This window comes from Glossina fuscipes, unplaced genomic scaffold, assembly GCF_014805625.2.
Source record: "Glossina fuscipes isolate IAEA_lab_2018 unplaced genomic scaffold, Yale_Gfus_2 147, whole genome shotgun sequence".
Classification (NCBI taxonomy): domain Eukaryota; kingdom Metazoa; phylum Arthropoda; class Insecta; order Diptera; family Glossinidae; genus Glossina; species Glossina fuscipes.
Window position 1 is genome coordinate 3,358,571 of NW_023998490.1, and position 12,621 is coordinate 3,371,191.

At 35.0% G+C, this 12,621-nt stretch overlaps 1 protein-coding gene across 2 annotated transcripts in view; it reads left to right on the forward strand.

Moving 5' to 3' along the window:
- The window catches only part of LOC119641152 (sex peptide receptor), a 134,706-nt gene that overhangs the window by 76,924 nt on the left and 45,161 nt on the right, over positions 1-12,621 (forward strand). The gene's annotated exons all lie outside the window — the stretch shown is intronic.

Below are 12,621 nucleotides of genomic sequence, written 5' to 3' on the forward strand. Positions count from 1 at the left end.
TAGAATACATAATTATGGAAGCCTCGTAGCTTGAATTTGTCCTTGCCGGTTATATCATACATTATAGTTTTTCCCGGAAAGTAACGAATAAGATGACAACAAGAACGAATTTTAATAAAAAAAAAAAAAATTAATATCCCTTAAGGCATTTGCAGTCATAGCATTTCCTTGACTAGACACTTGAACGTCTATGCGTGTGTGCGCATAAATTTTGTAGGACAGTTGATTGAATTCTATACAGTTTCATATGAGATATGGATAAAAATAAATGTGCTTGTGTGCATGTGTGTTGTCTTAACCAAATTATATCTGCTCGTAATATTAGAAGCACTCATGAACTTACGCAGCACATCAGTATGTTATGGCACCTCACTGACACATTTACACGCAAAAAGGTATCTGTGTAACTACAGTTGGATATGCCTGCCACTCTATCACGTGATCCTTATGTTAGAGGAAAGTAATTGACTTTCATGCATCATTTGTGTCACTTGTTCCGGGTTAAAGGTTAGTTGTGCGAGTAAACATATGTTTACATACATCTAAACATTCACATGTTTACCATATAAATAAGTGCATATACATATATATATGCGCCCACAATGTCGACTTTGCACTTGTCGACAAAAATCTTTGAGCAGTTTTCAAACTGCCAGTTGATTCCAAACTCTTGCAAACTCTTCGTTTTCCTTATTTCGCTTTCGCATCAATCGTTTGTGTATATACATTTTCTTCTAGGCCTAAGAATGAAAAATCTCTGAATAGTAAACTTAAGACATTATCGCACATTTATATTTATAACAATAAAAATTAAACTATTTTAAAAAGTTGCCTAAAATTTCCAGTTTCTGCACATTCTCAAAATCGTTTACTGAGATGTGAGAATATTAAGCGTTGACCTGTTAAAAAAAACAAAACTTTGCATTCAGAAACTCTATAACAGGTGTCGTCGAATTCTTTCGACTGTAGCTCAAAATCAACCAAAATTTGTGTTGCGAACCTTTGAATAATTTCCCGGCGTTCAACAAGGGAAAGTGCAGCGAATGCCGTAGAATTCGAATTTCGAGCATCTCGATTCAAAAGTATTATCGGTAGAGACAAATTCCTTCACTATCTCCATAATGCTACTGTACACAAGCCCGCCGACAGGAGCTCGCCACAAAGAAGTCATCGAGGGAATCGGATGACGTCCGATTCGCCCTCTTCGCTTCGTTCTATGTAATGAGCTTTTATGGACATCCGAGATTTCCGTTTGCAACAGCCTTGCAAATTTCCTTGCACCGAGAAATTAATAATATGGCTGAGTGCATGATTCTGCTTGGGCATTGAACTCTATAAAAAAGTAATTCGAACGCATGGATAAGTAAATGGCTCATAGAATAAAAACAAGTAAAAACATTGCAGTCGGGCAAGGCCGAGCACAAAATAACCTACACAGCTACGTATAATATGATTATTTATTCTCTTTCGTGAGAATGTTCTAAAATTTATGTAAACCCATAATTTTCATTACAATTCGTTTTATCACAAACTATTAAAAATTACCCTTTTTTGCCATATAAATGCTCATTTTTCATAGGATGGGATCCAAAATATAGACCTACAAGGTCAAAATTTTTGTCAAATAACTTTTATGGGGTAATTTTTCCTTTCAAATATTGAAAATTTGGTCATTTTACCATACGAAGGTTTAGTTTTCCTAGGAAACGGTAGATAACCATTCGTTGCATCCTTCTTGAAGAAGACTATCTTGATGATTAAAGTCGATTCTTCTAATTTTCCCGATTTTCTGGAGAACACTATAACAATATACCACGCAAGCCTAAATACACTCTGAAAAATCTTATACTCCACAGCTTTCTTAACATGTTATCTTTGAAATGCAAGAGTATTACTTCAAAACAAAACTCATCTCACGGTGCCTCGTGAGTCATAGGTCGCCAAAGCCTGCCGTAAGGTTTATACATAGATATATCGCAAAGGCTATAGGTTTTTTTATTTTTCATTTATTTACTTTATTTACGTATACATGTCTTTGGTTAGACCTATCCTCCAGTATGCCGCTCTTGTGTGGTCTCCTTTATATAGGTGCTATGTAGATTCACTTGAATCAAAAAAAGCAATTCTTCCTGTTTGCCCTTAGGAATTTCGGTTGGGACCCGATTACCTCTCTTCCCCCCTATGAAAATAGTTTCCTCCTATTATCCTTACCGTCACTTGAGATTTGCTTTTGGGGTTTCCTTCTTAATCAAAGTAATAAATTGACCCGCCCGCATTACTTGGTGAGATAAGCTTTAATGTCCCTAAACGCTTCTCTAGGCACTTTATCTTGATTAAGCTGAGTCAATGTAAATATAATTACGAGCTGCTTACCCCTCTCAGAGTTGTTCGCAGAAACCTGTATGATGTCTATCACTTGTTCTCATTATTAAAGCAACATTACTTAATATGCGCGTGCTTAAAGTAATATTCCATTCTTAATATCTCATTTTTTATTTAAAACAATATTGTGTTGTTAACGTGTTAGCTGGCAAGCTTTTGCATGTTTGCAATGGTGTAGGGGTTCACTTGTAACCTGGATCTGTTCTTGTTGCGGGTGTGATTCTGTGGTAGCTGTGTACATGCGTTTTTCTTTTTCTTTTTTTTTTTTCTTTGTCTTTTTGTTTATTTATACATGAATTATTATTGTTAACTCTTTAATTTATTTTAAACTTACTTTGTTTCTCCTTATTCTTTTTTTTTTTTCTATTGTATACTCGTTGTAAAACAATTAGTATAAGATTTTCTATTAACATGGAATGGATAAGACTATAATTTTCTGTAATTGAATTTTTTGTATGAATAAATAAATAAATAAATGGCAAAGGCCAAATGCCGAGTCACAATTCGCTCGAACGCTCAACTTGGCTATGCCTCTACAGTTCTCAACAAGTCGTCTACTTCCACTTTTGTGAATAGGAATAAGGAAACTACCCTTCCAACACAAAGGGAAAACACCTAAATTCAAGGACTGGTTAAAAATCTTTGAGATCACACCACATAACTCGACAGCGCAAGATTTAAGTACACATGATGGAATTCCATCAGGTCCAGGCGCACAACTATATTTTAGCGAGCTCAACCCTTTAAAAACGTCATTTTCGGAAATAACCAAATTAGGAATTGAAGCCAAGTTAGTTATCGGATATGGGTAGTTCGCCGACAAATCGAAATTAGCAGACGAAAAGTTTCGTCGAAAGTATTCAGCAAAGACATTTGAGATTTCAAAATCATCCGAGGAATCTGAGCCATTAAGAGACGCATGCGAGGGATTTATGGCGATTTTTCTTTTGGAACTAAAAAAGTATTTAGGATTAGCAAATAGAGCGGAATTAATGAACTGAAGGTATCTACAATAATATTGGTGGGTGAGGAAGTTAAATCTATGCCTTGTCGCCGAGTAAGCGACTATTTCGAAGGCAGAGCCACTTTTCGAATATTTCTTGAAAGGCGTATTTTTCCTACTCTTCAAATATTTAATTGTCTTATTAAACCAGGGGGGACACCACCTTCAAGGTCGGGACTGCTTGACCGGGACAGATGCAGAAATACCTAGATTTAATATATTGTAGAACGATTACAAGAAGCGTTGAAAAACCAAGCGCAATATGTGAAAGGTCATATTTTAGCATTGACACATTGATTTTATGGAAATCATAAAATTTATTTGAAACAGTTGAATTTGGAACGTTACAGAAGTTCAACGAACCATCTTGCTTGTAATGAAAGGAAATGCCCAATGCTGGATGAAAACGATCCTGAGGTAAATTAAAAGGGGGACAACGATTTACACTAATCTCAGGGAAATTGGCAAAGCAGAGATCAAGCAATCTACCATTACAATTAGGGGTACGGTTGTACTGAACTAAATTATGATCGAATAATTCGTTAAAGAACACAACAGCGTTATCAGATGTTGAAGTAGGAATCAAACTGCCAGAACTATCACTGTAACACAAAGTGACTTGAGGCAAAATGAAGTCACCCAAAGCAACGACTATATCCCTAGGTTTAGATTGCTTGGTAACTTCGCAAATGAGGGCGGCTTGTTTCTTATATATAGAGATATCCAAATTTAGGGGAATATAGGAGCAGGTCACATATAAGTGTTTATTAGCAAACTTCGCTCCAAAGGCCACAAATTCAACGTCGGGAGCGGTGGGAAATTCAATTAAACAGGAGGGAGCTGCGGCAGATGTGGCGATTAATACACCGCCACCAATGCGGTTCAATCGATCATTTCTGAAAACCTGGAAAGAATTGTGAAAAAGTTCCGACGAATGTAGATCAGATTTTAACCAAGTTTCAGTTTAGGCCAAACAGGAAAACTCCACGCCCACTGAATTTAGGAAAGTACAATGAATTTTTGAATTTAGGCCCCGAACATTTTGATAAATGAGAGATAATGAGCCTGAAGAAACATTTAGTTTTTTGAAGGCGACGGGACTATTGCATTGAATTACGGGGTCAATCACGAGGGATAAATTCCTTAATTAAAGATCCAACCGGCCACAATGGTTTATTTAACAACATATCAATGTTTTCAGTCGGAACTAGCATTTCAAAAGACGAGATGGCTCTAGATTGAAGAGGACCCAATTTGAAAATGCTAACACGCTTTAAATTGACAGTTGGGACTTTTCTGAGTAGAGTGAGTGACGCCACTAGGAGGAGATAAGCTTGCCACTTCAGCATAGCTCAAACGAGAAGGACTTCCCGGCTTATTTGTAACTTTTTTGTTACCGACAGACTTAGAGATATCAGAAACGCTGACACTGATCGAGAATATATATATGCTTTATGGGATTCCTGAAGTTTCTTTCCGGGTGTGGCAGACGTGCCAGCAAAAAGAACTTACCCTTTTGTCATTCGCGGATATGAGAAGATAATCATTGTTTGATCTGTTGGCTGTCATTGTATTGGGTGTGTGTTTGTATTTGCGTTAATAATTCACATTTCAGAAATGTGTCCACCACTCGCATGGCGTGAAAGTCGATTGCAATCAAATCCGCGATTGTAGAATGCTCTTTAATAACTTAGTGAATATAGTACGTGAGATCTTTAAAAATAATTGCAAATAATTACAAATATATTTACAATTAATTACAAATAATGACAAATGAACACAAAACACATGGTATGTAAAGAAAATATTTTATAAACAATAATAAAATATTTATATAACTATATGTTCGGAAAATCTTTAAGTGAACCAACTAACTTCTCCCCCTTCTAATGGCACATACTTTCGCCAAGTCTCGCAGATACGGTTTGCGTATTTGCAACCACTGTACCGCATTTATCTATAATTACGTCAATTATAGGAATTTTAAAGACTCTTTAAAAAGCAATTATTTTACAATAGCAATGTTGTTGTATTGTTTATTTATGAACAAATCTGCTAATAGAATGAATACGAAAGCGAAAAAGAAGATTATGTTCGGTTTAGACCAATTAATTATCTGCTCCATACATAGCGGAATTGAAGAAAATATGTACAAAAATTCCATTTTCCGAACGAACTTTGTATACGCAATACCTTAAGTGACTTTGTAAATATCTTAAAAGGTTGCTTTTAGAAACGTAAATTTCCTCAATTTTAGCTCAATATCTGCTGGTCACATAAACGAAAAATTTATCAATGAGCATATTGTTGCGGACATAAAATTATCAAACTCGAATATAAAACTCAACTAAAACTAAATGTAACAAAAATAACAAACACATGAATAATTATATGAGTTCGTTTAATTTATTGTTCATCCTGTACCAACTTTCCCTTACAAGCCCGTTTGCATATATATTAGAATTTATGGTCCTTATGCCCATCACCATGCTGTCAAAATGAAGTTAGCACATGGAAGGAAACTTCAGATATCCAATGAAATGCATGTACATTCTTAATCACTATCAAATGATGAAAAAATCTGAATATATCCGTCCGTCCACTGATGCTAAACATTCTCCTGATCGTGATCCTGATAATGAAGTTGGCTTCTTTACAATTGGCAAAAGTATTCGAAGTTCCTTTATGCAAGTTGGAATTGACAATGCCACACAACGTAAATCAAGAACACCAAGAACATCGTTACTATGAATAGCGAATTTATTGGGGTTTTTTTGCGCATTAGCCAAGGATATCAGGATAACAACTTCCGCGTTTGTTCTATGGATATTTCTACAGATGTCTCGAAGGTAAACGCATGACGTTCGGGTTACTTATGCGTGAATAGACGCCCCTCAGAGCTAGGGCCTCGTACAACTAGAGTACAGGATTAATTTAAAGTATATGGACAATAAACCTACTCTAGGGAATGTTAAAGCCTATCGTCATCTCCAATTATTCCTTTGAGGAATAGTTGAAAACCACTGTCACTACAATAGTGGGCCGGCGGGGGACCGTATCTAGCAGTCAGGCCACACTACGCCAACTACGAGATTCCCGTCAGAAGGGGTTCCTCTATATATAGATTGACATAGTGAATGAATCCCTGAACCCCATTTTATTTATATATTTAGAATATAAAGCCTTTAGTGTTACTTAACGCAACCGGATTTACACTTGCCTTTGAATCTACCATACAATTCCGTTTAGCCAAATTCAAACTATCTCCACTCGGCTACTAATATTTCACAATGCTGCGCACCGTAACTGATCCTGCCTCAGTATCGGTGTATTTCCTCCATAGAAGTAGCCTATGAGAATAGAAATGCATTTTTATAAAGAAAACAAAGCTACTTCCAGTGCACCCCTAAGCTATTTTTTAGAAAAGCCTGCTGCCTAGTTGTAAATAGTCAAGCCACAAACTCTTCTTTACCAGTCAATGAATGTTGTCCAAAATTATGACGTAGAGGTGAGAGGTAGTCTCCCCCGATACAGATAGTAGGGAAATTTTATATTTTGCATTTTTGTTTTTAAGATAAAATGAGGAGAATGGAAGATTCGGCCACATTCGAATATTATTTTCTTACTTGTTTTATTTTCCATTGTAGCCATAATCGTACACATTACGTGCTCACATTTTCATTCAATTCAACTTATAATTTTCCGCGAAATTTTTGAAAATTTCAAATTCAACGAACCCCACGTAGCACATATTAATGGGATTAATTTCCTTTACGCGTTCTTTTATTATTAATATTAAGTTCTATAAAAGCATTATGGTTATGCCGAGAGAAACTTGAAGGCTTTTCGCTTACTATCAACTTTTTTTCTTTTTAGTGTACATATTATCTTGCTATTAAACTTAATAATAATACATTTTCACATCCTCTGCTTGCTAAAAATTCATCAAAATGAACAAACAAACTTTATTTGATATCGAACAATAAATGCAGGCTTTAATTGCAATCGCAACCCACACCGGCTCGGCTGTATTGACCGTATTTACACAAGAGTTATTCTGCTTGCGATGCATTTTTGGGAAACCGTTCGATGATGTGTATACAAGCTCTGCAGGCATTGTAATCAAGCAACAAATAAGCCAGCCATAAAGAATATGATATATCAAAAATTTGATAGGAAAGTGAAACGAATAGCCACGAATAACCACGGCAAGTATATGAACGTCTTTAGTAGTAGTAATTGTTAAATCCGTAGATACTCTCTGCTGAGATGTGAAGATGTTCAAAACAAAAGAAGTAAGTATGTCAATGATAATACATTTCAATTAAATGCTGAACAAATCAGGCGACGCGCGATGTACTTCTAAAATTGGACATGTTTTTTAAAATCTAACCTATAAATAAAATGTGACGCTTAAATAGATATGTTTACCATTCATTCTAGAGATTGAAGAAAATTAAGTGAACACCATATTCCATATTTGGAGGAGTTGTCGCATCTGAGAGTTGCATGTCCTAGTCTTGAAATTTTTATTTTAAACGGACATTTTCATGCCTGAAACTAATATGACTGACCACGATAAGACTTATGAGAACGGTATCCCGACAGGGATCTAATTGCATTAAAAATACGGTTTCTCCTTTTCACTCGTAATCGTCGTCAGCTATTGCTTTTTGTACGCTCTTAAAAAACTGGAAAAGTAACACATGAAAATTCGTCTTTCATAAGCAAATATGTGAAAGTTACTAAGAAAATTGTTACCATTTACTAAAGCTAAGCAATCTCAATATTTGTCTACCAAAAAGTTTTAAATTTATGAAAAAATATTAAATTATTCACACATGAAAACATTAAGCATAACATCCATGCCTTGCTTTTGATACCGTACATGCTAAAAATTTACATATAACGTATGTTTCTTGTCTTATCTTCTTGCTAAACTATGGTAATTTCATTCCGTTGATCACATGTAAAGAACATACAAGGTAAGAAAAAACAACAAGGAAGCAGTATATTTCTCCTGAGGCGACATATAAATTTATACAGTGTTGTGAACAATGAGAATGAATTCATTCAAAAATTTACAGAAAACTCCAAAGACGGTATAGTGTATATCTGTTGTTAATCCATATATCAAAACCTGAATAGTTCTAAACATGTCCTTCTTTCCATGGGTCTGTCAATGTCTGCGGCAACAATCTCTCGGTCGTAAAACTTAAATAAGGCACAAACATCTTAAGTTCGTCCACGTAGGTTCGCAATGAATAAGGTGAATCAACCGCCTAAAGAAGGCGCCTGTAATTCAACATAAGCTAAGAACACTTTTGCTTTCTGGCTTTTTAGTATTCATTACTCCTAACCACCGATAGATATGGAACAAAAATTTCCAAGTACATGTAGCTATATATATTGAGTGGATAAATAAACGATTTCGGACCATTTTCCATATTTGGCAAAATCATCATATGAATAACTGTAGGGTAATGATAAGTCGCGACCCACTATAATGTTTCTTGTTGTGTAAAATTTATTTAAAATATGTTTGTTACAAAGTTTAATAGTCGAGGCATTCACTCGGATAATCTCGAAAGAAAATGATTGCGTGGTTTCGAAGCGAAATAGTCATCAACCCATTTCCGCACATTTTTAACTATTGCGAGCTACTGATCTACTAAACTGACTGCATCGATCTGAGCCAGACCTAATCAGAAGAATGTAGGTATGGAGAATGCGTCGCAATTGAGCTTGCTTTCGGTGTAGACGAACAGACGCATTCCACCACATTCAAGACAATAATTTTTTGCACGAAATTTTGCAGTTATGTGTTAAAGCTTGTTGCATATTCACTCCAAATCAACTTAATAACTTCCGTAAGTTTACAAACGTTTTGTTCCTTTTTAAAAGAGAAAAAATTGCCATTAATGGCATCCATCTTTTTGTACCTCCACACACCCTAAACGTCAGCTTGCAAACCACCGCAGATTATACAGCGCAAGTCAATGTCAAGGTTATCTGTTCCCAAAATTTCGGAAGAAATGAACGCTTCAAATATGTTTTAGCAATCAATCAATTTCAAAACGGAGAATTTATTTATAATAAACACACAAAAAGGGGTAAAAATCAACCACGCCTATCCAATATTACATAGTATGAAGATTTACTTTTTAATTTTACTGGGGCTTCTTTAAGAGAAAGTTGATGGATGTAAAAATTATAGTTTTATTACAATTTTTTTTTTTAACGTAAACTGCAAAGTCATAATTTCAGATACCTCTAGGAAATATGTCAAACTTCAAATCCTTTACGCCTTGCAATCGTGAATTTGTCGCACCGAAACAAAATCAATTCAGGTAAATATTTTTATCAAATATTTCGCCTTCATCTGCTATGGGATGAAATCTGAGAAACCTCTTATTGTGGACACAGCTGAATCCTCTCAAACTTTTTCAATTAATTAAGGCATACTAGTCAAATAGCAGTTTCTTTATGTATTTCTGTGAAAGCAAACGCTTTAACAATATATAGACAGGCAGATGAGCGAACAAAGCGCTGCGGGAAAGTACGTATATCCATCCAAGATTATTCGATGGCAGAAGGAATTTTCCACAACTTCATTTTAGTGAAATCAGCACAACTTGTGTCTCACCAGCTAGCCATAAACATGCGTTAAAGTTGTATTGTTCCAGTGCCGTTACAGTTAGCTAACTCTGTTTTTTCCTTTGACCCGCTACCCACTTAGGTTACTTATGCTCCCATTGAGATTGATTGTGTGTTCGTTCTCTCCTTTGTTCATTATCATCTCTGCTGTCATGAGAGGCGACCAAAATATTTTCAAATTTTAATTCAATATTTATTTGCAATCGTTTCTAGAAATTCCTAACGCAAACCAACATGTGGGCGAGTGTTACAGAAAAATGCTCGTGATTATTTTTGGAAAGCTCATTGTTTACCTTTTCAAAGATATTTTGTAGAATTTCCATATCGTTGTTATTAGCAATTAGTGTTAAAAATTCGATAAGCATCGTTGTGCATAACAATAAATTCCAATAAATAAAAGGAAAAGCATATACGTATGCACACATTTGTTCACATACATACAGTTACACTAAATAAAAAGCCGCGAAAAAAACAGCTATCGATCTAGAAGAAAAATTTTATGTTTTTTACCAGAATATGTTATTCTAAAGCTCAAACTTGAACTTTTCAGTCAATCGGTTGAGAATTGAAATACGTAAAACACGGCCAAGGACATCTTCTAAAAAAAAATAAAATGGTGATTAATCAACGCTTCTACACAGCCACTTCGTTTTTAAAGAATTATTTAAAAAATTAATTTAAACACGCCTTAGCTTATATAAAGCGCATATAATAAATATTGTTAATACATCGCTATTATCTAAATTTTCAGGCTCGCGAGCGCCTAACCTGGCCAAGAATTTATGTGCTTTATGGGGTTTCGATTATAAAGGTTTTATACTTTGATACGCTATAATATTGGTTAGGCGTAGTTAATTTTTCTTATTATTGTACAGATATTACAACATCGCCCAGAGAACATACGAGTACATATGAGTAATGACCAAAAAATCAATTTTTTATTCCTTTTGGAAAACAGAGGTGTGCTCATTTAGTACTTTAGGAGTGTCCTTAGACAGATATTGCCCATTTCTCAATACCAACCTCTGTGCAACAATTTCCAATTGATGTCAAATTTGGAGACGATAGCTTCATGTTTGCGACCAGGAGAATGTCTGCAAAAGATATTACATACAGAGACAGATGGACAACTAGACAAACGGACAGACTTGAATCGACTCAGAATTTGATGCTGATCAAGAATATTTATACTTTGTGGCGTCTCTGAAGCTTCCTTCAGAATATAACCTTGTCAAGTAAACTTTTAGCTACATATCGCACAAATATTAGATTGTTGTGAGAATCTATGCCGTCATAAGGAAGGCATTCAAGCAAGAACAGATATTAAAGTCATGATAGCCTGGTAAAAAATCTTGAGCAACAGTCAGATATAGAACTTCTAAAGTGTTACCAATTTCGACCCCTGGCCGATCAAGAATTCCTCCGTATTTAGAATTTATCCAAGTTTGCAACAAATGAAAAAACATAAATAAGCAAACTTCGAATTTTACGTTTCTAAAGAACATATATACTTAAACTTAATGACATCTCTAATAAATATTAGTGACGGAACCAAACACAATGACTAATATAGTATACCACTATTCTTCGTTGGTAGTTATGAAAAGTTCACTATCCACATTTCCTGTGCTTTACATATATAGTAAACAAGCGGGGGCGACTTGCCTATCACGGCGAGAACATCAAATGAAATTGAAATACAGATCTCAACTGTGTTTAGTTATTTCTCCCAAGCACATGCAATACGACGCTTTTGAAAAGCGTAAACATCCTGTTCTGTATATAACTACATAATCTCTATAGGAGCTGACAAAAGAACAAGCTATCACTACATCAACATGACAGACGCACACACGCCTTACGCATCCTTCAATACTTACTTAACGTAAACAACCGAAAGCAAAAATATAAGTTTATGTACACGCTGACGTCTCTCTAACGTATTTAACATAAAACGCTTGAAGGAAATACAAGAGAATAACGATAATATAATTACAAGAATAATTAAAGCAGTGAGGTACCTTACTTAAGATTTTCAAACTTGATGAGTAGAGGAAAAAGAATATTCGTAGACAAAGCTGCTTTTCACCGGTTTTTACCGAGCCAGTGGTACCACGTATGTTAAGTGTATGCAGATGAAGGTACAGGCAAAAAAAGTTTAAAACAGATCCATTTTTTATTAACCATTTTCTGAATCATTTTAAGTATATGTGTCCGTCTGCTTTTCTGTTCTTACTTTGGTACGCCTTTATATGGGAAAACGTTACAGTTTCAGTAAGTCTTTGTATAAGGCCTAATTTGTAGTACGTTACAGCGAGACGAATTGAATAATCGCAAGATCTTTCTGCTAAATACGTCGATGATTGTTTTTACCTTCTTACATATAATGGCTACCACGAAAAATATGGCCTAAATTGAACATACGTTGTGATTTTTGGTATTTTATTTCAAAAATTAATAAATGAATTGTGGTAAGGTGGGCTTTCCAAAATTGTTTTTAATGTGTTTTACTTGTTTTAAACAAAGCTGCATTTCTAACAAATAGGCAGTCTTCTTGATAGTTCTAAGAATATCTTTTT